Raw genomic sequence first — 24,507 nt, forward strand, 5'->3', positions numbered from 1 at the left:
TGTCAGCTCCTTCACCCGAGCCCACGTGGATTCCGGGGAAGAGGACTGCAGAGAGATGAGTAGCTGATTGCAGACGTAACTTCTGCTGGGGTGACATTCATATCAAAGCTTGCGCTCCTTTGGGACAGTGAATGACTCGATGCTCTGTTTCATCTTCGTGGGTTAATTGTACTGATTCCCTGGGTACCAGGGTGGGTTCTATCCCTTGTTTGCCTCTTCTTGCTTTTATGCATTTTTCTTTAAAGAACAGGCATTATTTTAAAGTTAAGTTTTAAATGTTGGCAATATAATGCAACTTATTTTCAGTTTTACCTCACGGAGAAAGATGCAGGTGATGTGAAAATCTTCCGACACCCGTGGACCTCGAATGGAAGGGCAATGAACTCCACAGACAGATTCTCGATTCTCGTTTCTCTTCGTGACCTCCAGTGGGCAGAACAGTCAGCCTGCATGCCTCTCCCGTAAACCGCGGCTTCACAATGGTCATTCTATGACCAGAGCACCAGAGAGGCCCAGAAAAGGGATGCCTCCTTTTTCCAAAGCTGTGGCTCTCGTTTCCAAAGCTGTACAGATACGTGGCCCAGTGATGCCTTCTTGGAGAGAAGCAATCCTGGTTGGTGGCCAGGCCCTGTTTCACCTGATTTGCCTCTCTCCCTTTCTTCTTCCCTTCTTCAGGGAGCCTATGTGGCTGTGTGCATTGGTTGGATGTACCTGTGGGTGGGCAAGAGGCCTTTGTTCTGGCTGTAACTGTGACCCCCAATGGAGGACTGGACTGAAGCCAGGGACAGTGGTCCCCTTGTGTCAGAGGCTGAGATACTGACCCAGAATCCAACTCTGTGTCCATGGCTTGGATGCGAAGAACCCTGCCCATTAATGATAGGGTGAGGTCCATGTGAGTCCTATGGCCCTGCCCAACTGCCCCCTACATTGTCTATGCTTGGTGCAAACTCCCACAGGAGAATGTGTGGGGAGAGTCTCCAGTGGAGAGGTTCACCCAGTGACATGGGCTGCATGAGGATGCCTGAAGTCAAACAGGCTAATTGGACATAGGTGGAGACAAAGCCAGAGATGGGCCACAGGCCAGGGTGGGCAGTAGACTTGGGAGAGGAGCTGTCCATCCTGCCCAGGGAGACTTGCAGGTTGGCAGCTGTGTGGAGCAATGAAGGAGATGTCTGAGGGACACACCCCTCTCAGCCCCCCTCTGGGGACCTTCCCCTCCCAGTCCCCATCAACGGACCCACCCCACCCAGCCCCAATCAAGAGACCAGCCCTGCCCAGCCCCCATCAGGGGGTCCTTGGCTACACTTGACTGTCCCCAACCTGTCCTGTACAAAGGAAGTCCCTTAGTGAGCATTTCTCTGGAGATTTGGGTTGTCCAATCCCTGAGAGTCACCTGGGAACTTTAGGCAAACCCATTCTCCAAGCTGCTATAGAGATCTGAGTTGAGTCGGTTGGTAAAGAGAGAAGTCTGGACAGGGGAGTTCTGAAGAACTTCGCTGCAGGGTGACTGTGAGTCACTGGGTGAAGAGTCTCTGCTCTCCACAAGTATGTCCCCCCCCATCTGATGTTTGTGGTAACCATCTGGGTTGCTTTAAAACCTCATAGCAGGGGATAGCAAAAATAAAATATAGTACATGAGATAGATGCAGGGATCTGGGGAACAGACCAGTCTCCGGAACAGCGCAGGAGGGAGGCATCCTGACAGCTGACCACAGCATCGTCGGAATCCGAGGGGAAAGGACAGTCCCGCCGGCTGGCAGTGGGCTGGGGATACCGGCGGCCACATGGGGAAGAATAAGAAGCCTGGACTCCTCTTTTATTCTATGTATACAAAGCTTGAGCCACACAAAATAATGGTTTTCCGTTCTTTTAGGAAACAAATCACAGTGATCAAAGCAATAAAGCTTCTTGAATCTTGAAACACTGGCGTACTTGATAAGTCTATTTGATATGTTTGCTCTGAAAGCTCCTCTTACCAATCTTTTCAACAAATAGAAGATCGCGCTGAGCCATTTGACACCTTCTGCCACAAGCAAGGAAGTCAGTTTTTGGCATACTCAAAGACGATATGTATTATCTCTGCTATTTTTGTGAAACGATACCAAATTTATTCAAAATAATTTGAATTCCTAAAGTTTTTCCCCGGCTGATTTTATTATTGGAATATTGACATTTTAAAATCATGTATTCAAATATTTGAAGAATCTTGGTCATTTTGTACTTAGAAGTTAGGAGGATATATTTTATGTTCACTATAGATCTTTAATTTAAATTACCTTCTTACTATATCTAAAAGAGTAAACAAAGCTTCCTGAAGAAAATATAGTGCACTATTTTCATGACCTTGCACTGAGCAAAGACTTCAACAGCACACAGAAGACCCTAAACCAAGACTTTGTTGCCACTAAGAACTTGGTTTATCAGAACCACCTAAGGAAGTCAAATGTAAGCCTCAGGCTGGGAGAAAGCATTGGTAAAATTTATAGCAAATGAAAGAGCCGTAATTTGTCATTAAATAACAAGTCGACCTTGAAAACAGCCAAGACTTGAATGAATACATCACCAAAGAAAACACCAGTGCTCTCACCATGCTGCTAGAAGGGTAAAGAAAATAAAGCCATAAAGTAAAACCACAACAAGACGTCATAACACACCCACCAAAACAACCAGAATTAAAAGGACGGACAAAAGCTGGGTATGGAGCAAGGGGGACTCTCACAGTGGGGATGAGGCATCACCTGCCATGAATGCTCTGGAAAATTGCTTCACAGGAAGGATGAAAAACAACCCTTTGCTTGCCCTTTGGCCCATAAGTTGTACTCTAAGGCATTTGCCCAATAGGAACAAGCACCTGTTGGTTACCAAAGATGCATACGCAGTGTCTACCACGGCTTTATAGATGAGGCCCCAAAGCAGCAACAGCCCTGGTGTCTTGTCATAGTGCAGCTGGGCCTGCTAGGCACCATGGAAATCGGGAACACACACCGCAGTGCCCAAGGCACAGAGAGCAAATTAAACTGCTGCCCAGCAACCAGGCAATGAGAAATTCAACAAAAATGCCACTTGGTTCATTGAGTTAGACTCCCACTGGGGAGCTTTATGATAAACTATTTTAACCACACAGCTTAAGTGAATAGATGATTCCTTTGATGAGGAAAAAAAAATACTTCTAAGGCAATCTGCAACAAGATCCTTGGTCCCCATCTTTTTATCTATCCAAAGATGGAATATGAAGGACTCACTCCTACCCAGTTACATGCAAATGTGCTTGATGCAGGCAGGGAAATCCAACCTAAGCCTAATCTGTAGGGAACTCTGAGGCTGAGCTGAGGAAACAGGAAAGGGTTAAGAGGTTGGAAGACTGAGAACTGGACCACAAGAAGGTCAAACCATCAAGGCTTGTGTAGAGCTGTCTGAGCACTGAAAAGTTTGGGACCTTGGATAAAGGAGTCAGTTGTCACTATACTTACCCTATTTTCTGCCTGCATCTGCAGTCTCCTGTACTAAACTCAAGTAACCTCTGTCTTCCTGCTCAGACTCCACAAAAGTCTAACTCCAACCCCACCTCCTTGCACAACCTTCATTCCCTGGGGAAGGCTGGGCCTCTCGCTGTGACTCAATCAACAGCCCTCTCCTGTGCAGAACCAAGTCCAGCTTTTTCCTTTTCCTTTCTCCTCCATTTTCCTAACACTACAGATATTTTAATCCAATATGTTGAAACGAAATTGTAAGAGTTTAGATTTTCAAGAAAAAAAAAAGGCTGAGGCCCAAATAATAGACCATCTCTTCAGATGCTTGGTATTTATCAAGCATGAGGCTTTGAGTTCAGACCTCAGTCCCACCAAAAACAGGCGAAAGAAAAAGGAGAAACATAAAATATGTCATGAAAAGCTAGGAATAATATCACCCAAGATCATTTTAAAACAATGAGGAAAAGGTGAACGACTCTTTAAATGTTTCTGGGAAACAAACTATTTACAAAAATCAAATTGAGAACTAAAATTAAGATTAAAAAGAATGGAAGAAGCTGGGCAGCGGTGGCTCACACCTGCAACTCTAGTTACTCAGAGGGCTGAGATCTGAGGATCTCAGTTAAAAGTCAGCCTGGGCAGGAAAGTCTGAGAGATGCTTAACTCCAACTAATCACACACACACACACACACACACACACACACACACACACACACACACACACACACACAGCCAGAAGCAGAGTTCTTGCTCAAATGGTTGAGCATTAGCCTTGAGCTGAAAAAGTTCAGGGACATTGCCTAGGCCCTGAGTTCAAGCCTGGAACTGAAAAAAAAAAAAGAAGGAGGAGAATGGAAGGAAATCTGTCCAGAATGTTAGAGTTGGAAAGAAGTTTGTAAATATGATACACAGGCAGAGACCTTACAAGGTAGGATGGACAGAATGTTCTCATATTGCCTTAAAACTATAGCATATCCAAAAGAAGGGTAAATCACAGCTCGGGGTGCATGTACCAAAACACTGGTGCTTTTCGGGATAGAAAGTAGTCACACATCTGCCCTCGGCAGACAACAGACAAGAGTGGGAAACGCCCCAAAATGTTCTGGCTGGGAGCCTTGCGTTCCTTCTGATCTTAGCCTCCTTCTTTTCCTCTTTTCCCTTTCATCTGTTCTCATTCCAAGTAGATCTGCTCACTGATAGGAAGCAGGGATTTTTCACTTGGGCTGCAAGTTCTGAGCTGCTCGATCCATTTTTAGCTGGGGGGGGGGGGGGGACGGGGAAACCCACAACAACAACAACAATAACAACAAAACCTCTGAGGTCCCAAGAATCAGGTAATCGGCAAGCATAAGACTCAAAGATCAGGTCTTCTGATTCTGACTTCTTCATTCTGTCATCAACTCTGAATGACCACAAAGACCAGCTGGAACCATAGCATTTCCATCGCGCGCACACACACACACACACACACACACACACACACACACACTCACCTTGACCAGTCCCCACAGGCCCCTTTTCCCCTTAACGTCTCTTCCTTGGTCCTCCCCAGGGCTAGATGCTCCCCTCCTTGCAGAATGCTGTCTGCCCTGGCAGGCACCCTCAGGCTTTTAGTATGCCTCCGTACCTTCCCCTGCCCCATGAGCCTCCTCGGCCTACTGGGTGGGCTTCTCCTGACTTGCTGAGCTTGCCTCTGCCACCTGGATCCCTCCTCCCCGGATTGGCTCTATGGGAGCCACACCCAGATAGCAACACATCTGGGAGTTCCCGTCCTTGCCCCTCCGGAGGACTGGAGCTGGATCTTCTCTGCCTTCTCCTCAATGTGCTACACGCTCTGTGCGAGGCACACACCAGTGCTCTGCAGATTTCATCGAAGGGGACCTGGGTTGTAGATCCAAGTTTTGGCACCTCGAAAACCTCAGAGGGAAAGGCAATGCATGCTGCCCAGGTGCCAGGATGACATTTGCTATTCCAGCCCATTCCATGGCCTATCTTGAGATGTCTTTGGGCAGAGTCAACCATCCCCAGATTCCTCCTGGTGGCAGGGGAGTTGCGGCTGTGGTACTTTGGCAGTGCTGTGAAGTACCAGCCACCCACCATGGTTGCTTATCTGGCTCCAGACCCAACCCCCAGGGCATGCAGGGAGCAGACAGTGTAACCCCATCTCACCCCCAAACGCTGGGATGTTTCAGGTCTGAGTCTGGGTTCTAGGATGCAGGCCTAGGAGATACATCGGGTGGCTGGAGAAACCATCCTTTGCTCTGATTCCCAGTTTACTCACATTTCAATGGGCTTCATTGGATCTATGGTTGGTGTTAGGAGGGTGTGTGTGATTTCTTGGAAATCATAATCAATCAGTTTCACTTAAAATATTAGTGACATGTCTGTGCTAAGTGTCACTCTAGCAGAAGTCGTAAGAATGAAGCATTACATGAAAAAAGAATGGAGCATTACAGAAAATGTAGCAGCAAGAAATTAAATCATGAGCTGCAGAAAGAAAAAAGAGCAAAAGAGGAAAGAGGAGAGGAAGGAAAAATAAGAAGAAGGAGGAGGAGGAGGAAGATGAAGAAGAAGGAAGAGGAGGGGAGGAGGAGGGGGCAGGGGGAGTAAGAAGGAGAGTCCCTAATGTAATATTTTACTATACTTTGTGGTATGAGAACCAATTTGATTTTTATCAGTGTGACTATTTATAGGAATGCACGCACACACACACACACACACACACACAAGCACTCAAGTACACTCAATCCTGGGAGTCCTCCCTTTCCGAGGGCCCCAGGGGAGGCCAGGGCAAAGTCAGCACGATCACACCAGGTGCAGGCTTGATTTCAACCCATCCCTCCTTGTTGAGCCTGAGTGAAGTCTTTGGCCAAATCTACCCACCTGGAAACTGGGGCAGGCACTGTCAGAAGAAGGGAAGAAGGGCAGAGAGGAAAGCCAGGTTCCAGGGAAGGATGGATCACACTCTGTGAGTGCCCAGCAGAGCTGCACATTTAATATAGTCAAAGCTCCCAGTCCCTTGGTCCCTGATCCCCACAACCTGCTCACCTGGATCCTGCCCACTCGGGGGCTACCCACCCAGGCCCACGCTCACAGAAGCTTGTGACAGTGAGCTAGAGCACAAGTCCTGCAGTGGACTTTGCTCCTACAATGGCCATGCCTGCACTGCACCTTATTCTTCCTATTTGCTCAATGTAATGACTGAAAGACCTGCGCTGCTTACATCACCAAGTGGTTAGCAATGGCCAAGCCGAAGGAACTAAGTTAAAAAGAATTAGTCATCACAGTAACAGCAATAATGGCAATGAATAATGTTGATAATGAAGTAAAGACCGAGGGCTGATCGCATCATCCAAGTCACCCACTTCACCCTGTGCCATCCTCTGGTATAGAGCACATGTGTGTATTTAATACAGCTGCAGGACCTGGGAAGGGTTCTTCTGTCCCTTCAAATGTGCTATAAATAATGAATTGGGTAAGAAGGATGGGATTTAAAGGAAGGCCAGGCTCTGTAAATAGTTTGCAAAGTAAAAGATGTCCATATCTGTGTGACTCCTGCTTTCTATGCTACAACGCAGGTTAAGGATAGGAAGCTGTTAGACATTCAGGTAGACACAGCAATTATTGACCTCACATCAGGGAAGAGCTCGTTCCTAGGCCAGGACACTGAATGGCTGGCAAAGGAGTGTCAGGGAATGTGTACTCTCAGGGGGGCCCGGGCAGAAGGAGGCCTCTGGACATGATCCTCATGTAGCTCACACCGCACCTGGAAGGGGAAGGATGTCTTTCAACACCCCACGATTCCAAGGCTCCTGCCAGCAGCAGGCCGCAGCAGCAGCAGCAGCACCAGGCAGGCACAAACCATGCCCGTGTTTGTAAGTAGGTCACCTTTTATCTGCAAAGGTGTACTTGGAGCTGCCACTGCTTGCTGGTTGATATCAGATAGTCCTTTGACAGGGCATGTTCTTGAAAATCCAAGAGAATGAAAAACAACGGATTTTGAGAGAAGAATGATCGATTTTGATTTGATTTTGATTTTGATAGAAAGTTCCTCCTACAGAAATGTAAATGACCAGGAAAGAAGCAGAAGGTACCCATCTGAAACAGGCTAGGAGAAAGATGACAGACTTGGGGGTGAGAGGGCCAGATAATTTGATCTGAAGTCAGAAAATGAAGCAGGGCTTCCATATCCACTACTTCCCGGATGTACAGCCCCTCTCCAGTGACTTCCTCTCTTGTGCCCGGATTTCCTCACCTTGAAAATTGGGGAGATGTTTGAGAAATCCCACCGATCCCTTGGTGATTACTAACTGTGAGGCTCTCCCACTTCACACAGCAGCCTGGGTCTTTCTGTGGTTGTGGTTTTCAGTTAGTAGTCATGAGGGGATTGGTGGGGTTTCTCAAATATTTCCCCAATTTTCAAGGTTTGGTTGGGCCTAAAACTAAAGGATTTAGGTTCCTAAGTGGCCAAGAAAGTACAGGGACAGAGAAGAACAAATTCCTAGTGGTTCTAATAAGCAGGAGGTCAAGCCAACCCTGTATTATACAGTCTCAGAGAATAGGCAACATGTCTATATGCAGGTCTCAATAGAATCTGACTTAGGGTTAAGCAACAAAGGGGACAGGCATCGCATAAAGGAGAGATGTCAACATTTTATTTCATTCAGTCATGCATCAGAGCTGTTACAACCCACCCTTCAGAGGTGTGATCACAGCAAAGCCAGTGGGAAGCTAATCCTGCATGGTTCAGCTGTATGATCGCCAAAATTAATGAAGGCAGCTTGAGAGATTGATACAGAATCTCTCTGTGTAACCCAGGCTGGCCTCAAACTTGTGATTCTCCTGCATCTACCTCCTAAGTGCTGAGATTACAGGCATGAGCCACCACGCCTGGCTAAAGATAATCATGAGTAAGTGCTGTGATTCTACTTGGACAAACTGCTTGACAAGCTTACTCATATTATAGTCTTGGACAAAAGATTTCTTTCATCTGCTTAATATGCCTATCTGTAGAATCTGACCCAAGAGCTAAGTTTACTAAGGAATTTTATGGATGAAGATTTTCCATGTAACAAAATGTCTGAAGAGTAGGAACCTGGACCAATCAGCTCCCCTCTGAAGAGCTCCATATTAGAAAAGTTTTCCCTCCCACTAATAGGCAATCTGTAGGTTGTTCTAGTGGATCTGAGCAGAAGGCTCACAATGTGAGGAGAAACAAGAGTTTCAAGATGTCAGCATGGTGCCAGGCCAGACTCCTAGGCACATTTCTGGGCCTCCCGTTGCTATAAACTGAGGTCCACCATGCTTATCTCTTCACATTGAGGGGCTAAGGGAGGTCCCCTTTTCCAAGTCCCAGGATTGTCCGACACAGAGCACTCTTAATGGCTTCTGTGTTGTATCATTGTTATATTATCACATGCAATTTTAATTATTGTTTTATGATGACACTGATGATGGAATTGATTGTCTCAGGGCAGCAACCCCAAGTTGACTAGCCACAGCAAGCAGTGTATTTCCATAGATGTGGCCACACCCCCCTCCCCACCCCTTAGCCATGGCTGGCAGTAGCCTTGCATACTCTGGCAACCTTCAGCATGCTGGGCTAGGTGAGAGGCACGTGCCTGGATGCCAAGGGCACCAGGCTGGTAGTCTCACCCAGGCCCTAGTAGCTATGATTCACATCCTAGCTATGCCTAGCAGAGGAGGGAGAATAATGCTTAGAACTCAGTGCTGGAAAGGGGCAAACTGGACCAGGACTAGGACAGCCTGGGAACCTAGCAGATGCTTGGAGATCAGGATTTACTTGGGATTTATATCCAAGCAGTGTCCAGAAACAGGGCATATAGAAAAGATGTTCTCTGGTATTAGTCTGGACCAATACCTGTAACTGGGGGCTGGTGGGAAATTCAGGCCCTAGCTAGTCCTGAGGGATGGCTCTGTCTGCAGGAGTGGTATAGGAACATCTCCCTAGGGCTCAGCCTGAAGCCTGCAATTGGTGCACTGCCAGGCTTGTGACTGGTTCATACATATTGAGCCGAATGTAACTCCAATGCACATTGCTCAGGTAGTCACCACTGTCTGGAACCACGCTGGGTGGAAAAATCTGAGACGCATGCTCCGCTCTGGGCTAAGTTGACACACCTGCCTGGTGTGTCACATAGTCTCACATCTTACAGCTTTTACCAGCAAATCTTGTGCCTTTGGTCTTCCTGACCAAAGTCCCTAATCATGCACCTGGATCTGTCCTTACCTGGGTCAGGTGACCCTCCCTGGACCAAACCCCTCTAGATTCAGGGAAAGGGAAAGAAGATAGTGAAAGAGCAGCTCCTGTAGGGAACTAAGGACTGACCATTTCTTAAGGGTCAGAGGGATGAAATGATGTCATCTTGGGTATTATACACACGCATCGATCAAAAAAAGAAAGCAGGACTCATGCAGGGGAGTAAAGAGTAGTAAAGAAAAGTAAGGAATCTGTCAACTTTAAAAGATGATGCCATGAGCTGGACACTGGTGGCTCACCCTTGTAATCCTAGCTACTCAGGAGGTTGAGATCTGAGGATTGCTGTTCATGGTCAGCCAGGGCAGGAAAATCTTATCTCCAGTAAACCACCAGAAAATGGGAAAGTAGCACTGTGGCTCAAGTAGTAGAGCACTAGCCTTGAGCTGAAGAGCTGAAGGACAGTGCCCAGGTCCAGAGTTCAAGCCCCATGACCGACAAAAAAAAGATGCCATGCACTAGCGTGTACAAAAATGGCTCTCTGGTCTCTTGGAGCTGAGGGCCACACCCTGCCCAGGGCTCTCCGTATGAGTGTAACTGGGTGTCACTCCCATATACTTGAACAGCTTTATTGAGAAATAATTCTCATTCTCTTTCCAAAGACCATGATGTAATGGATGTTGGTATATTCATGAGGTTGGGGAAATACAGCAGGTCCCTGTCAGGAGACCACAGTCTATGAATGGTACAGGGATTTCAGTCTGTCTTCTGTGGCTGCCACAGAATACCAGACAATGTCATGTGTAGACAGAGGAGATGTGAGTTTTCCCCATAGCGCTAGAAGCTGGGAAGTCTAGGACAGGGGCTGGCATCTGGCCTTGTGTAGTCTCATAACCTGGTATAAGACAGTTCGTGGTGGGGTGTGATGAGAAAGCGTGTGAAAGAGGGCATGCAACTTCAACACACTCTCATGATAGCATACCCTATAATAAGAGCATCAACCGCACATGCACGTGAGATGAAGGGTCACCTCTGGAAGGCCCCACTGCTCAGTATCAATGGCCATTGGCTTTCACCATCAAATCATAGAGGAGACATTCAATCCAGAGTCCCAGGCAAAAGGACATTTCTATGACTACACTAGTCACTCATTCTACATGTTTATGCAGAGAAAGGAGAAAAATCAGGTGTTTTAATGGCAAAATAATATGGACACAGTTTGGGTTTTGTATCATTGTTTATTTATTCATTTATTTCAGCTTTGAGAAATGCACTTAGAGCCTCTCACATGCTAGGCAAGCATTCTACCACTTGAGCAACACTCCCAAACCAACACACAGCTTTTATAGATCATATTTTTCTGCTTTTGCTTTATGACATGTGCAGAGAAATCAAATAATGTATATCAATTGATACCTTATGAAAAGCTGTTAGGGAATAAAATACTGTAAATTCATTACATTTAAAAGAAGCTATAGATCCAGGCACCAGTGGCTCATGCCTGTAATCCTAGCTACTCAGGAAGCTGAGATCTGAGAATCATGGCTCAGAACCAGCCTAGGCAAACAAATCCTGAGAGATCCTCATCTCCAATTAATCAACAAGATGCTGGAAGAGGGATGCCTCAAATAGTACATCACCAGCCACCTGGGGGAAGAAACCTAGGGAGAACATGAGGCTAGCAGAGGCTGAACACATGATGCGTAGTGCAGCTTACCACTTGTGAGATTGGCCAGGGTGAGAACATGCATCAAGACCCCATAGCTACAGGAGGATGAGAGCCACGTGGGTCAGACGTAGACCCAAACTGAGACTTGATCCACCTAAACCATTCAACCCTCAGCCAACACACAGGCCTGTGCTTGAGCAATAAATCTATGAGTGTAAGCCAGTGAAAGTGTGAGGTGTTGTTACACATCCATAGCTGTCTGATACACCTGTATACTTGTTCAAAGTCCACACTCCCTTCAAAGCAAGAGTCACCACTGGGTCCCAGCAATAAGGCATGTGGTGTCAGACCATCCAGGTGTTCTATGCACAGAGGTGGTGCCCCAGGTCCCAGCAGAGCACAGCCGTCCTTCCCATGGCCTGGCCATGGGCTACTGAGGTCTTTAAAACTGTGGATAGAGACAAGGACAGTGCACACCCAAACCCACAGCTCTTCTCTAGCTTGAGTTTGCTTCTGCCCACTGCTGGGCACCACATAGACTTAGAGCTTCATAAAATACGAGCTTGGAGCTAGGGAAAGGTAGCTCATACTAGTAATCCTAGATACCCAAGAGGCTGAGATCTGAGGCTCCTGCTTCAAAGCCAGGCTGGGCAGAAAAGTTTGTAAGACTCTTAGATCCCATTTTAACCACCAAAAAGCCAGAAGTGTAGCTGTGGCTCAAGCAGCACAGTGCTAGCCTTGAGAAAAAAGGCTCAGGGACAGAGCTCAGACCCTGGGTTCAAGCCCCAGGACCAGTGCACACACAAACAAAGAAGCTACAGTTGATACTTACTTTGTTTGTTTCAAACCCCCTCTAAAATCAGTTACCAACCCACACAAGGGTCTTACATGTCCTAGGATATTTAGCAGCATCCTTGGGGTCTCTACTGGATTCCAAAAGCACCTTGCCCTAACTGTAGAATCTTGGTTCAGAACAGGGGCTGTATGTACCCTCTCCGCTAGCATTACCTGACCCTGGAATAAATGAGGAAATGGGTAAGGCAGAGAAGGTAGAATCCACCAACGCCTCAGGAAGCATCACTGCTGGCCACCCAGAGCCTTTGTTCTCCCAACCTAGCCTCTCCTGCTTGGCAGGCAGCCCTGTGTAAATGTGGGCTGCCCCCAAAAAAAGATGTTCAGAGGAACCACCTGGAGGAATGGATGGAAAACATAAACCAAGGACATAAAGCTTGAGTATGTGCTTTGTAGGAGATTTACAAGTTGGGGGCAGAAGCCAGATTGTTGGAACAGAAAGAGAGGACAGATACAGACATCCCCATACCAAGCATTCTCCAAGGGAAAGGGGTATTGAGGGCGGGCAGTTTTGACCCCCAGGGACCCAACATCTATTTCCCATGTGACCAGTGGGAAAGAGCCTTTGACTCTGGTCTCCAGGAAGTTGGAGACCAACGGGCTTCAACACGCACTGTACACACTGCCTTCCGGTGTGGCTTTCTGAGCTTGTTACTTAACCAGGCCCTGATAGCAACCAGGCCCTCATAATGGCTTTCATCCAGGCTATGGTTTAACTTCTATCCTTCCTGGTTACTTGGGTCTGATCATTAAAGTCTGGATCTTTTTACATTTACTCTGGGGGGAAGTTCTTGGTTCTGCTCCCATATCTTTTACACAACCATTAACATCTCGGTCCCTCTGGGACTGAGGAAGAACTCGAAGTTCTCCTAGCCTAAGGTATGCACATCAGCACTGTTGAGCACCTGCCGATTCTATACTTACTGAAACTAGGAGCCCGGATCTAGAGACAGAGATAGTTCATGCTTTTTGAAGTCTAACTTTCTAACTCTCTTGAAAATGAGGAAGTTTGGAGTGGCCGCAGGGTGGGGCATCCAGGCTCCCTCCTGGCTCCCAGGGATCTTTGCGGAGCACCTGCCACAGGATGAACAGACCCAGCACTCACCTTTCACGGCAGTGACACCGCCTGAACTCAGTCCTGGGGGCGCAGACAGGTTTTGCACATACTCCTGTGGCCTACTTGATTGTTGCTGTGACACCTGCTCTTGAGGCGGTCAGTTACAATCACCTGCACTCATTGATGGCTCATCCAAGGCCCAGGAAGGGAGTAACTTGCCAATCACCACTCAGCGACCCAGGGCAAACAGGAACCTAGAAACGCAGTGCCTCCTTCACCTGACATTGGTCTGAGCCATGCTCCCCTGCCTTTGTTCCCCACCACAGTTCTGCTCTGCCCCTTGCCCAAGTCCATTCTGCATAGGTTTTCCCTCTCCTGAAGCTTCTCTCAATGAGATAGCTGAGTTGGTCTGACCGGGTCAGCCAGCCTTTAAGGCACATTCCTCGCTGTCCCAGCTAAAGGAGAGTCCACCACTTCAGTAAGGAATGTATGTGAAGAGCAGCGTCAGTCTCTTCCCTCGACCCAGCCAACTGAGTAAGGCTACTGTACCTTGTTTGGTTTTTGGTTTTTGGTTTTGTTTTTTGGTGGGTGGCGGGGCTTAAACTTTGGGCCTGGGCGCTGTCCCTCAGCTCTTCAGCTCAAAACTAGTGCTCTGCCACTTGAGCCACAGTCCCACTTCAGGTTTTCTGGTGGTTACTTGGAGATAAGAGTTTCACAGACTTTCCTGCCTGGGCTGGCTTTGAACCACAATCCTCAGACCTCAGCCTCCTGAGTAGCTAGGATGACAGGCGTGAGCCATCAGAGCCCGGCTAGGCTACTGTACCTTATGTGTTTTCTTTTCTTCATCCTAATCCAATCACATGATCTGCAGGCACTTCTGCCCTGCTGGCTCCGTGGTGAAGCTTGTCTTTTCTCCTTACGTTCCCTGTCATCCCACCAACACAGCTGTGGGAAGCCATGCCCTGCTTGCTTCTTCCCCCCCCACCCCGTTTCCTTCCATGGTTCATCTCTACAACTCTCCAGAGTGAGGAAGAGGGACCACTGCTTTCCTTGTTAGGTTTCTATGACAACGGGAGCTGTGGCCTCCAGAGAAGCCATGGCTGCCCTTTCCGCAGCCTCCCTGTCCTTCCTCAGATGCCCCTGCTGCTGACTTCCAGTGGGGCTCAGATGACTCCGCCATTCAGCCTGGAGCACTGTCACTGAGGTTTGGGTGGCTTGGCCCTGCCCTTCCTGTGGGTCTGGCCTCAGCTGCTACCACCTCTGTGTGGACTCAGTTGGCCCCCTTACTCTCTAGCCCCTGCTTTCTGCTATGCTTTTTGCTCTTACTACCAGCCAAAATTATTTTATTTGCTGCTCATGATTCTGTTGAGAACGTGAGTTCCCTGAAGGTGGAGACCTGGCTGTGCTCATTACAGTGTTCAGTTTTGCATGGTACCTGTCACGAGGTAGGTGGCAACCAGTGACTAATGATTGAGTAAATGGCTCTGTGCATGCCTGGCTGAGCTTCAGCTTCCTCTTCCATCCACCAGAACATCATTAGTCCAAATGTCACGATGGACTATTTCATGTCTCTTGGTGAAGTTACTTTGGAGTTCCTTAGAGAGAAAAACAAAACAGGACAGCCATTAGAAAAGCTTTGATGTCTGAGATGGCTACAGAGAACATGACTCCAAACCTCTGGGGTGGAATCCAGCAGCCTCATTTGCAGGATTTGATGGTTCATGGATGCTCTGCCTCAGGCTGACTGGTGTTACGCTTTCAGTTGCATTCACACCATGCTGGGCTGGGTCCCGCAGCCCACGTTGGCTTACTCTTGGGAGTGGTGTTCTTCCACATGTCCTCTTTGTCTCTATTCGGTCATCTAAGGCTTCCTTGCAGCATCCCTGGGGGACTCAGACTTCTAATGTCACACTGTACTTAGGACTCAGCTCTGGAAGTTTGCACAGCCTCCCTGCTGCCCAGCATAGCGTGACATGTCAGAAGAAGAGGAAATAGATTCTACCTTCTAGGGAAGGAGCTGTCAAGACGGCATTTATATTTCATCGACTTGATGGACCAATCCCTTCTCAGTCCTCTCTGGAAGGACCCGGGGCACGTGATGGTCTCCTCACCCACTGCCACTAATTGAAGGATTACAATTAATCCTAGCAAACCTCCGCCCAAGGATGGGTTGAGCTATGAAGAATGAGTATGCTGGGCAAACAAATACTAAGGACAAAATTGAGAAAGTACTTAGTCCAATTTAGAGAATGTTGTATTCATTATTTATCAAAACAACATTATAATGTTGTTTCATTATTTATTAAATTAAAAAAATCTGCTGTATGCTGAGTGCCGGTGGCTCACGCCTGTAAGCCTAGTACTCAGGAGGCTGAGATCTGAGGATTGTGGTCCAAAGCCAGCCCAGGCAGTAAAGTCTGTGAGACTCTTATCTCCAATAAACCACTCAGAAAACTGGAAGTGGTGCTGTGGCTCAAGTGGTAGAGCGCTAGCCTTGAGCTAAAGAGCTGAGGGACAGTGCCCAGGCCCAGAGTTCAGGCTCCACGACTGACAAAAACAAAACAAAACTGCTGTGCTAGTCAAAGCCCTTGTGTTTGCAAAGCATCATAGAGACACTTTGGATTGCTTCAACAAATGAATAAAAAAAAGATGGATCATTGAGTCACTGGACCACAGGGAAGACAGCCACTGGACCACAGGGGAGACAGCCCCAGGACCAGCTGCAGAAGTCTGTAGCTCTCCTTCCTGTTCTTCCCCACAACTACAACTCAGCTCTCAGAATCACTGCTTTCTTTTTCTACTTCTAAATCCAGCCTAGGGACAAAGGCGCAGTTTTGGTGTCTGCCCAGTGTATCAGGGTCAAGTTCTAGAGAACATGGCTGATAAACAGAGGCAGGATGGACCTCATTCCCAAATGAGGTTTGGGAATGATGATCCAAATGGATGGTCCTACAGCATGAGCATTCAGAGGGTATGACAGAGTTTAATACCAAACTGGGCAGTGTGGCAAACACCTGTAGTCCCAGAACTAGACAGTTGGAGGCCAGCGTGGGTTTTATCATGAGATCCTGTCTCAAAAAAATAAACACATTGAAAAGCTTAACAGTCATGCTATTGGGACTTCCTAGGACCAGCAGGGCTCATCTCCCATCCTTGTTCAAAAGCAACTTGAGAAAGCCAGTAAAAGAGACTACTGGGGATTTTTATTTGAATATTGGTGAACATGAGGCAAGGAGTCCCCATCTCAGTTTGCACTGCTCAGTGACACTGTAGAAGAAAGCATTGTGTCTTCTCATGACCAACCCCAGATGTGGGCAGAAGGGCCCAATGGGAGGGATGAGACTCAAAAGTTGTCATAAGTGAGACATCAATAATGGAGTCAATTCTGCTATCAGGGCCTGTTACAGCAGTCAAACATCAATAATGGAGCAGCAGGAGGACCTGAGGCGAAGGGATCAAAGATGGCTGTGACATGGTGGAAGGGGGTAGAGATTGTAGGAAAAAGTTTCCCTGAAAAGGCAGACATCCTCATCCCACCCACAGAAATACAGAAGGATTTTTACTTGCTCAAGTAACCTCCTTAGTGCCAGATGGAAAGTGCTAGTGGCTAGGTAATACTTGTTCTCAGTGGACTGATGCACATCCTGGTACCCAGCCAACTTGGATGAATCTGAGGGCTGTTCCTCTCTTCCCCCTTCCAGTTTCTGCTTTATAACTCTACTCTTACCATGTTGTCAGTGATCCTTGAAGCAAGGTGTTGTGTGGGCATCCCATACAAAACAATAAAAACTCTAGGCTCAGACCTTATGGCTTTCAAAAACTTGCCTCAAAACAGATCCTAGGCCTAAGTGTAAAATGAATGCAAAAGTATCAAACTCCTAGAAAACAACTAGAAAGACCTGGATGACCCTGAACATGGCACAGACTTTTTAAATCCTGTTCTAAAGATACAACCCATGAACTTCATTGAAACTAAAACCTTGGCTCTGTGTGACAGACAACGCCAAGGGAAAAGAGAAGACAAGCCAGACTGGGAGAAAATGGTTGCAAAAGAATTCTTAACGAAGGATGCTTATCCAAAAACATAAAAAAATTCTTATAACTCAACAAGAGCACTAGCAACTTGGTTAGAAAGTGAGACATAGAATACAATAGACATGTCACCCCAGAAGATAAACAGATGGTAATGTAAACATGTGAAAAGACTCTCCACATCATAAGTCATCAGGAAAGTGATAATTGGAACAATAAGACATCACTGAACACCTTCGAGAATTGTCAAATCCAGAACACTAACAACAGCGGATGCTGGTGAGTATTTGAGTGGCTAGAAATCTCCATCACTTTCAGTTGGAAACCTTGGAAGAGAATTTGGTAGATAGAATACAGAGAGATTTATGTGTATGGCTCTGGGGAATAAAGTCCAGGGCTCCATGCATGCCAAAAATGTCCTCTATCCCTAAGCTGCACACCCGCCCAAGAACTGCCAATTCCACAGCAGGCATTTTATCCTCTTCATCTCGTATTTTATGTTCCAATATTCTCCATAGAGGATGCTCAGGAGGGTCCTTCATAGAGGAAATGATTGCTTCCAATATCCTGGAATAAAAAAAAAGAAAAGAAAAAGAATAACTGCCTGTGGATTGTGAAAATTGTATAAAGAATGGAAATTCCAATGGCTTTTCTTCCAGTTCTAATAATTTGGGAAGTAGTTGGAAATAACTCAGAACCGCTAAGAATTCTGGGAAGCATATTGCTTCAACTTTTCAGTGTCTGCCTTGTGACTTGCAGAGTCATATAATGATTTGGGGCATAGCTCCAACTGTGATCTTTATTGTTCATTAGTGTGAGTACCACAGAAGCTGTTACCATAGGTCAGGTGTGCATGGGGACTGTTTTGCCATCTCTGGAAAGCTGCTACACACTTGTCAGCCTGAGACAAGCCCCTCTATGCCCTCCAACATTTCCTTCTAATATTAACTAAGTCTGCCAGTTAGAAACAGCAGAATATCTATCTATCTATCTATCTATCTATCTATCTATCTATCTATCTATCTATCTATCTATCTATCTATCTCTATCTCTATCTATCTATATCTCAATCTATCATCTACCTACCTACTTATATATCTATCCATCATCTATCTATCTGCCAGCATATCTATCTCTAATCTATCTAGCCTCAATCTCAGCTCTATTATTCACTAGGTGACTTAAGTAAGTTATTTAAACTAAGCCTCAGTTGCCCTATGTGTAAAATGGGTATACTAACACCCCTTTTTTCAGCAAAGACCCGAATAACTTGTCTCCTGAGAATGCTCACTGTGTGTCTGGTGCTTTGCAAATGCTTGACTCCCACTTTCCCATTTAAATGCACAATAGTCTTTGACATGTTAGCAATCAGCACATTTTATTTGCAGTTTAAAAAAACATGGAAGCTCAGAGCCATTTAACAATGCATTACTGTGATTTGGGCTTGTAAAAAACCCAGGCTGAGATTTTCATGCAAGAAGGTTATTAGGGAATACTCTCTGGAACTGTTCTCACGATCCTACAAGAAAACCAAGCCTGGATAGAATTGCAATGGTGACCATGGGTGCCACAGGGCAGTATGAATGGGAAGGTACCAGATGGAGTCAAAGGGAACCAGATCTCTGTACCCTCCATCAACCCATCATTGGTGTGGATTTCTCCCCAGAGGAGTGGTAACTGTGGGTGGGAGAGAACAATTTTCAGAAGGAGATAAAGCTATGAGTTCTCAGCAGCCAGCACCGTGGACAGCTGAATGATTGAGAATCTTCCTCCAGAACAACAGCCCATGGTGCACAGCCTTCTCCCAAATGTGATGGTGGAGGAGCAGGAATGGAGGGACAGCCCTGTTTCATTCCAGAGCACATGCCTTTGCCCACTTTGCTACACCATTGGTACAGTACATGAAATGACATGTGTACCCTCAGAACACAGAAAGTACTAATTAAATGTTGATTCTTTTGTTGATAAAGGTCCAATCAGGAGGCAGAAAAATCATAGGCTGATTTAATACAAAAAAACCCCGCACAATATTAAACTAAAAAAAAGTAGAGTAACTAGAAGGCTCTAGAGAGAACCTTCTGTGTACAGAGAGTGCTGTAGAATACTAGAGTTGATGAAGAATGCCCAAAGAAAGATGTTCTCCCTAGAGTTTGGGACCTCAATGGAGAAGATAATATTTCTGTGTGCGTTTGCTGGACGACCTAGATCATAGCTGATCTCCGGATGTACACAGGGAGCCAGGGGAGGGGAGGCAGGAAAACACGAGGCCCACACTGAAGAACCATTGGGTCAGAAGGGCCATGGCGGAACTTAAGGAGAAGGACATAGGGTACCTGTTCCATGAACATGGTACGCCAGGCCCATGAGCAGGAGTCCTGAAACTCACAGAGCCTCTGTTGGGGAGGCTGCAATGTGGCCACCAGCACGTTGGGCATGGCCATGAGGCTGTCAAAGACAGCATAGCATGTCCCCACCATGTACAGGCACAGAGCATCCATCTCCTCACAACTGCACAGCCCTGTTCCACCCTGTCCCCAGCAGTGCGTCTCCAGCGCCCCCTACTGAGAAAGCCTGACGTTCTCAGCACGAGGCAGAAATACAGAAAGGAATCCCTCCATTAGCACAGGGCTCAGGCTGCAGGGTGAATTTGGAAGTGAGGAGCAAAACTTTGAGAGGTAGCATGCAGACACATTATTTCTTAGTGGAAAGAGTACAGGCAGTTGTGATGGAGGTGGTGAAATTAATTGGAACGCAGCAACATAAGGTGTATAGAGATGTAGCACAATTGATGCAAGCCAATATTTTTTTTTAAAAAAATATTGTCATAGATCAGTTCTGCAACAGATCAAATCACGGAGACTCAATTGCTAAAATAAATATCTTCAGCCAGCTGTGTCTTGAGCAGTGGCAGAAGCTGACTGTCACACCTGCCCTGGGAAATCAGGATGGCTTTGATGTCTGCATTCCTAAGCCTCAGATTCCCCCAGTGCAGAGGAGTCTGTGACTGCATTCTTGTGACCCTTCAGATCCTGTTTAAGATTTTCCAATTGTGTGAGGGGACACACATCAACTAGGAATTCTGCTTTGGAGCTGATGGAACAGGTCACTCCCACGTCCTGACACTGGATGGCAGCAGTAAACTAAACAGCAGCTCTGAATCAGTCTTGTGAACACGGATACATAAGCTGCACCTATTGTGTGCACAGAAGCACCTACTATGCACACAGCAGCATCTACTGTCACCTCCTCAACATCTCCTTGTACTTCCTCCAAGAGAAAGCCCGTTGTCCAAACCCTACCAACAGCCTTTTGTCCCCAGTGAGTATCACAGCCGCCTTTGCAATGCTGTCCCTGGGGACCAGGGGTGATACTCACACCCAGATCCTGGAGGGGTTGAGGCTCACAGAAAAGCCCTGGGATAAGACCACAAATGCATCCATCACCTCCTGCACACCCTCCACCTGCTGAACTACCAGCACTGGCGGACCACGGGCAGCAGCCTGTTCATTGATGCACATCTAAGGCTGGTGGATGTGTTTGTGCAGAGTGTCAGGGTGCTGTACCACTTGAAGACCATCTCCACCCACTGCAGGGACCCCAAGGAGGCCATGCAAGAGATCAACAGTCACAAGGAGAAGAAGTGCCATGGCAAAATAGTGGATTTGATCAGGGATCAGGATACACACAGCTCTGGGCCTGGTGAATTCCATTTCCTTCCATGGTAAGAGGGACGTACCTGTCTAAGCAGGCCCAGTCCACAACGCAAGCCCAAGTCCCCACTTCCACGGCTTCATCTTTGCTTGACAGCGCAGACTGGGGCAGGGCAGGGCATCTGACACAGGCGCCTCGCCTCTCCACTCTGAAGCACTTTCACAATTTCCGTGAGCAAGTAGGTCTGGGGAATTAGGAATTAAAGCCAGACAAGCCATTCTCCTCTCTGTAGGAACTTCTGAGCTTTGATTTCTCCAATGGTTTCCTTTGGATAAAAAATAATTTGGGAAGTAAAAATTGTCTTAAATGTTTGTTTCAAAATGAAGAAAGGGAAAATTTAACCACAGAAGATTTGAGGAAGTAGCAGATGGTATGAGTATGCTTTAAATTTTATAAGATAGTAAAGTTTATTAGTAAAGTTAGCAATGTTAGTACATAATTAAGTTGGCTGTGGCTTAAATAAGGTCAAGAGTAATACACTGATACAAAACCAGTATCTCATTCTTTATGACCATCTATGAAAGTAATGGTTTGTGTACTATTAAGCTTGTCATGTTTTGGGTTTGTTTTCTTTTTGGCTGATCATGGGGCTTGAACTTTGGGCCTGACTGCTGTCCCTGAGCTACTTTTGCTCAAGGTAAATGTTCTGCCACTTCAGCCACAGCGCCACTTCCAGCTTTTTTGAGTAGTTTATTGGAGACAAGAGCCTCATGGAGTTTTCTGCCTGGGCTGGCTCTGAACCATGATCCATAGATCTCAGCCTCCTAAGTAGCTAATATTATAGGCATAAGGCATGGGGGCCTGGCATTTGTCAGATTTTTTAATGACATAAAACTAGTAACTAAACCAAAGTTCTCTTAAGAATTTGTTTATGTCAAGGTCCTTCAAATGAATACTTTTTAACCCCAATGCTATTTTTTTGCTGTCTAATATGTCTGTTTCCCAGTCATGTAAGCCTCCTTGGATACAGAGCTCCTGTAGCAATTATAATCAGGCCATTAGAGGAACAGACAGCTTTTACAAGTTTGTCACATTTAACTTCAATTCTTAATAAGTTCCAGGTAAGCTCTGCTTAAAACTATTTCTACTGACACCCTTCTTGCTTGAATTGGAAATAGAAAGGGGTTATTGGCACGGACTCTCAGCCAACCTGTTAGTCACCTCTCTCAAATGTGGGATTCAGCCAATTGGGACATGTCAACCTAGCAGCAAGCAAAAATGCTACCTAGGATATTATTCCAGCAAGAACAAGACAGCCACCAGAACAAAGCTTGTGTAAGCAATGAAGGATATTGGCAACAAGGGATCATCCAGGGATAGTTGGAAAAAACTGCTCAGAGGAGAGGTGAGGGTGTCAGATCCTGAATGGAGTCACTTTGTGCTTGTCCTTTCAAAAGTAAAGCCAGGAGGTCATTCGAAAATAGCTCATAAGCATGACTATCTAATGCCCATACCTGTCTACTTTGTAATGGGGCCATAACTTACACCCTTACCTATTAGTTGTAATAGTGGGTAGTAAAATGCTAGGGTTGTCAAATGGGAGATAGTTCAAAGTTAACAAAAAGCCCATCCCCCAGTATCTGCTAAAGGCACTAATAGGCAGTACATTTTTGGTCTGGTACCAGCCACATGAATCCATCTGGTCGAGGAAAGAAGGTAAGGCTGGAGTGTTAGTAGGTCAGGACCCTCTTCTGGATACCTGGGCAGTTGGGCCTAATAGACCTCACGCACTCATGTAATGAGGTCTTAGTAAACGTCTATACAGATTCCAATATGCTTTCTTGGTATTACATATCCATGCAGACAAAAAAGGAGGTTTGTTGGCTAATGAGAACTTCCCAAGAAAACATGGATCTGAGTTTGTGTCCCTGTTAAAATGCTGGCTGGAAACCTTCACTGGTAACAATTATGTATCATGAGGGTCAAAGATCAAGTCCCCCAGTCAGACAGGAAAAATGCTTCTGCAAACTGGAGATCTAAACAGGTTGCACTAACAAACCTGCTGTAGAAAGATGGCTTTTACGTTCCTTCAGATCAACTTTTACCTAGATAGAAGGAACCCTGTGCAATTCTTCTCAGTACTCCTACAACTATAACTCATTTTTGTGATGGGTGCCAACTTTAACAAAGCCTGCAAATCTGCCAAAATTAAAACATAGGTAATCTAAGTCTGTTTTCCCACTGGTATGATTACGTTCCTCTGCCTCCATTCCATCTGCTGGCTTGAAGGATATTTCCAAAGAGTTCTCTTTGTTAAATCCAGAGGTAAAAATGATAAGACAAGCTGTCCTGCAAAATAGGACCCCTTTAAACATCCTTCCTTTGGCCCATGAAGAAATCTGCGCAGTTGTAAAAAGTTAAATGTTATATAGCACTTTGGTCTTAGCTTTAATGAGCTCTTTACCTATGTTTTTCTGGAACCACTGGATGAAAATTTGCTATTTTTCTTTTTGGTATTAATATAATGGGAGATACTGATTTGTTGTTCCTTATATTGTTTCTGTGGTTTGTTACCCTCCCTAACTTTTCATATGGTTTCAATTCATATGGTTTCAATGCTCCTAATGACAGCTGATCTTGGAAATCTGACAACTGAATTTCTCATGACACCCCTTGGTTAGAGAGCACAAGACTTCAGGTCTCTGGCTAGACAGAGGGACCGAAGTCATTTTTGGGGGGAAAAATGAGGCAGGGTAGATAGTTTAGAAAAGATAGTCATGGGAACAAAGTGATGACAAGTACAGATTCCCTGGAGTGTGGAGACCTCACTTATGAGAGATGGTTACAGGCCCAAGCCTTCTACGTCTTCCCAGGAAATCCTAGTGTTACTGGAGGAAATCTGGTTACCAAAAGTCAGCGCCAGGGCATCAGAAAGGGGATTCTGCAGTAGTAAAAGGAAATCACACAGCTGCTGCTACTGCCTGAGAAGCTGCTTTAAACAAGTGCGGCTCCTAAATATTTTATGGACTGCTACTGACCCCATCCAAGCAGGTGTACTCAGAGGAAGAACAACATCTAGCCAAGAAGTTGGACGGAGAACAAAATGCTGAAGGGTGGTGGATCTTGCCAGACAGTAGGATTTTCTTACCCAAAGTTCTGGACAGAATTTTGAGCAACCAGGTGCAACAAGCAACTCCCTGGGAAACAACTAAGACTGTGAGCCTTCTAAAGGGACACTACTTTGTTCCTAAATTAGAACAGATACCTGAATTAATAGCCTCCAGGTACTCTGCTGTGCTCAGGTCAACACAAAACAGAGTGAAAAGTCACCCCACCCAGAAGTAAGGACCTGAGGACACACTCCAGGGGAGCACTGAGAGCTAGATTTCACTGAAGGCATCACCCCCACACACATACCCCTTAGGTTACAAATATCTCCTAGTTTTCACCAACACTTTTTCAGGATGGGTAGAAGCATTTCCCATGAAACAGGAAACAGCTATGGTTGTGATTAAAAACTTGGTGTACTATCGATAGGATGGGGTTTACTCCATTCAA

The sequence above is a fragment of the Dipodomys spectabilis genome, unplaced genomic scaffold, assembly GCF_019054845.1.
Source record: "Dipodomys spectabilis isolate Male_0828 unplaced genomic scaffold, ASM1905484v1 ptg000157l, whole genome shotgun sequence".
NCBI classification, from domain to species: Eukaryota; Metazoa; Chordata; class Mammalia; order Rodentia; family Heteromyidae; genus Dipodomys; species Dipodomys spectabilis.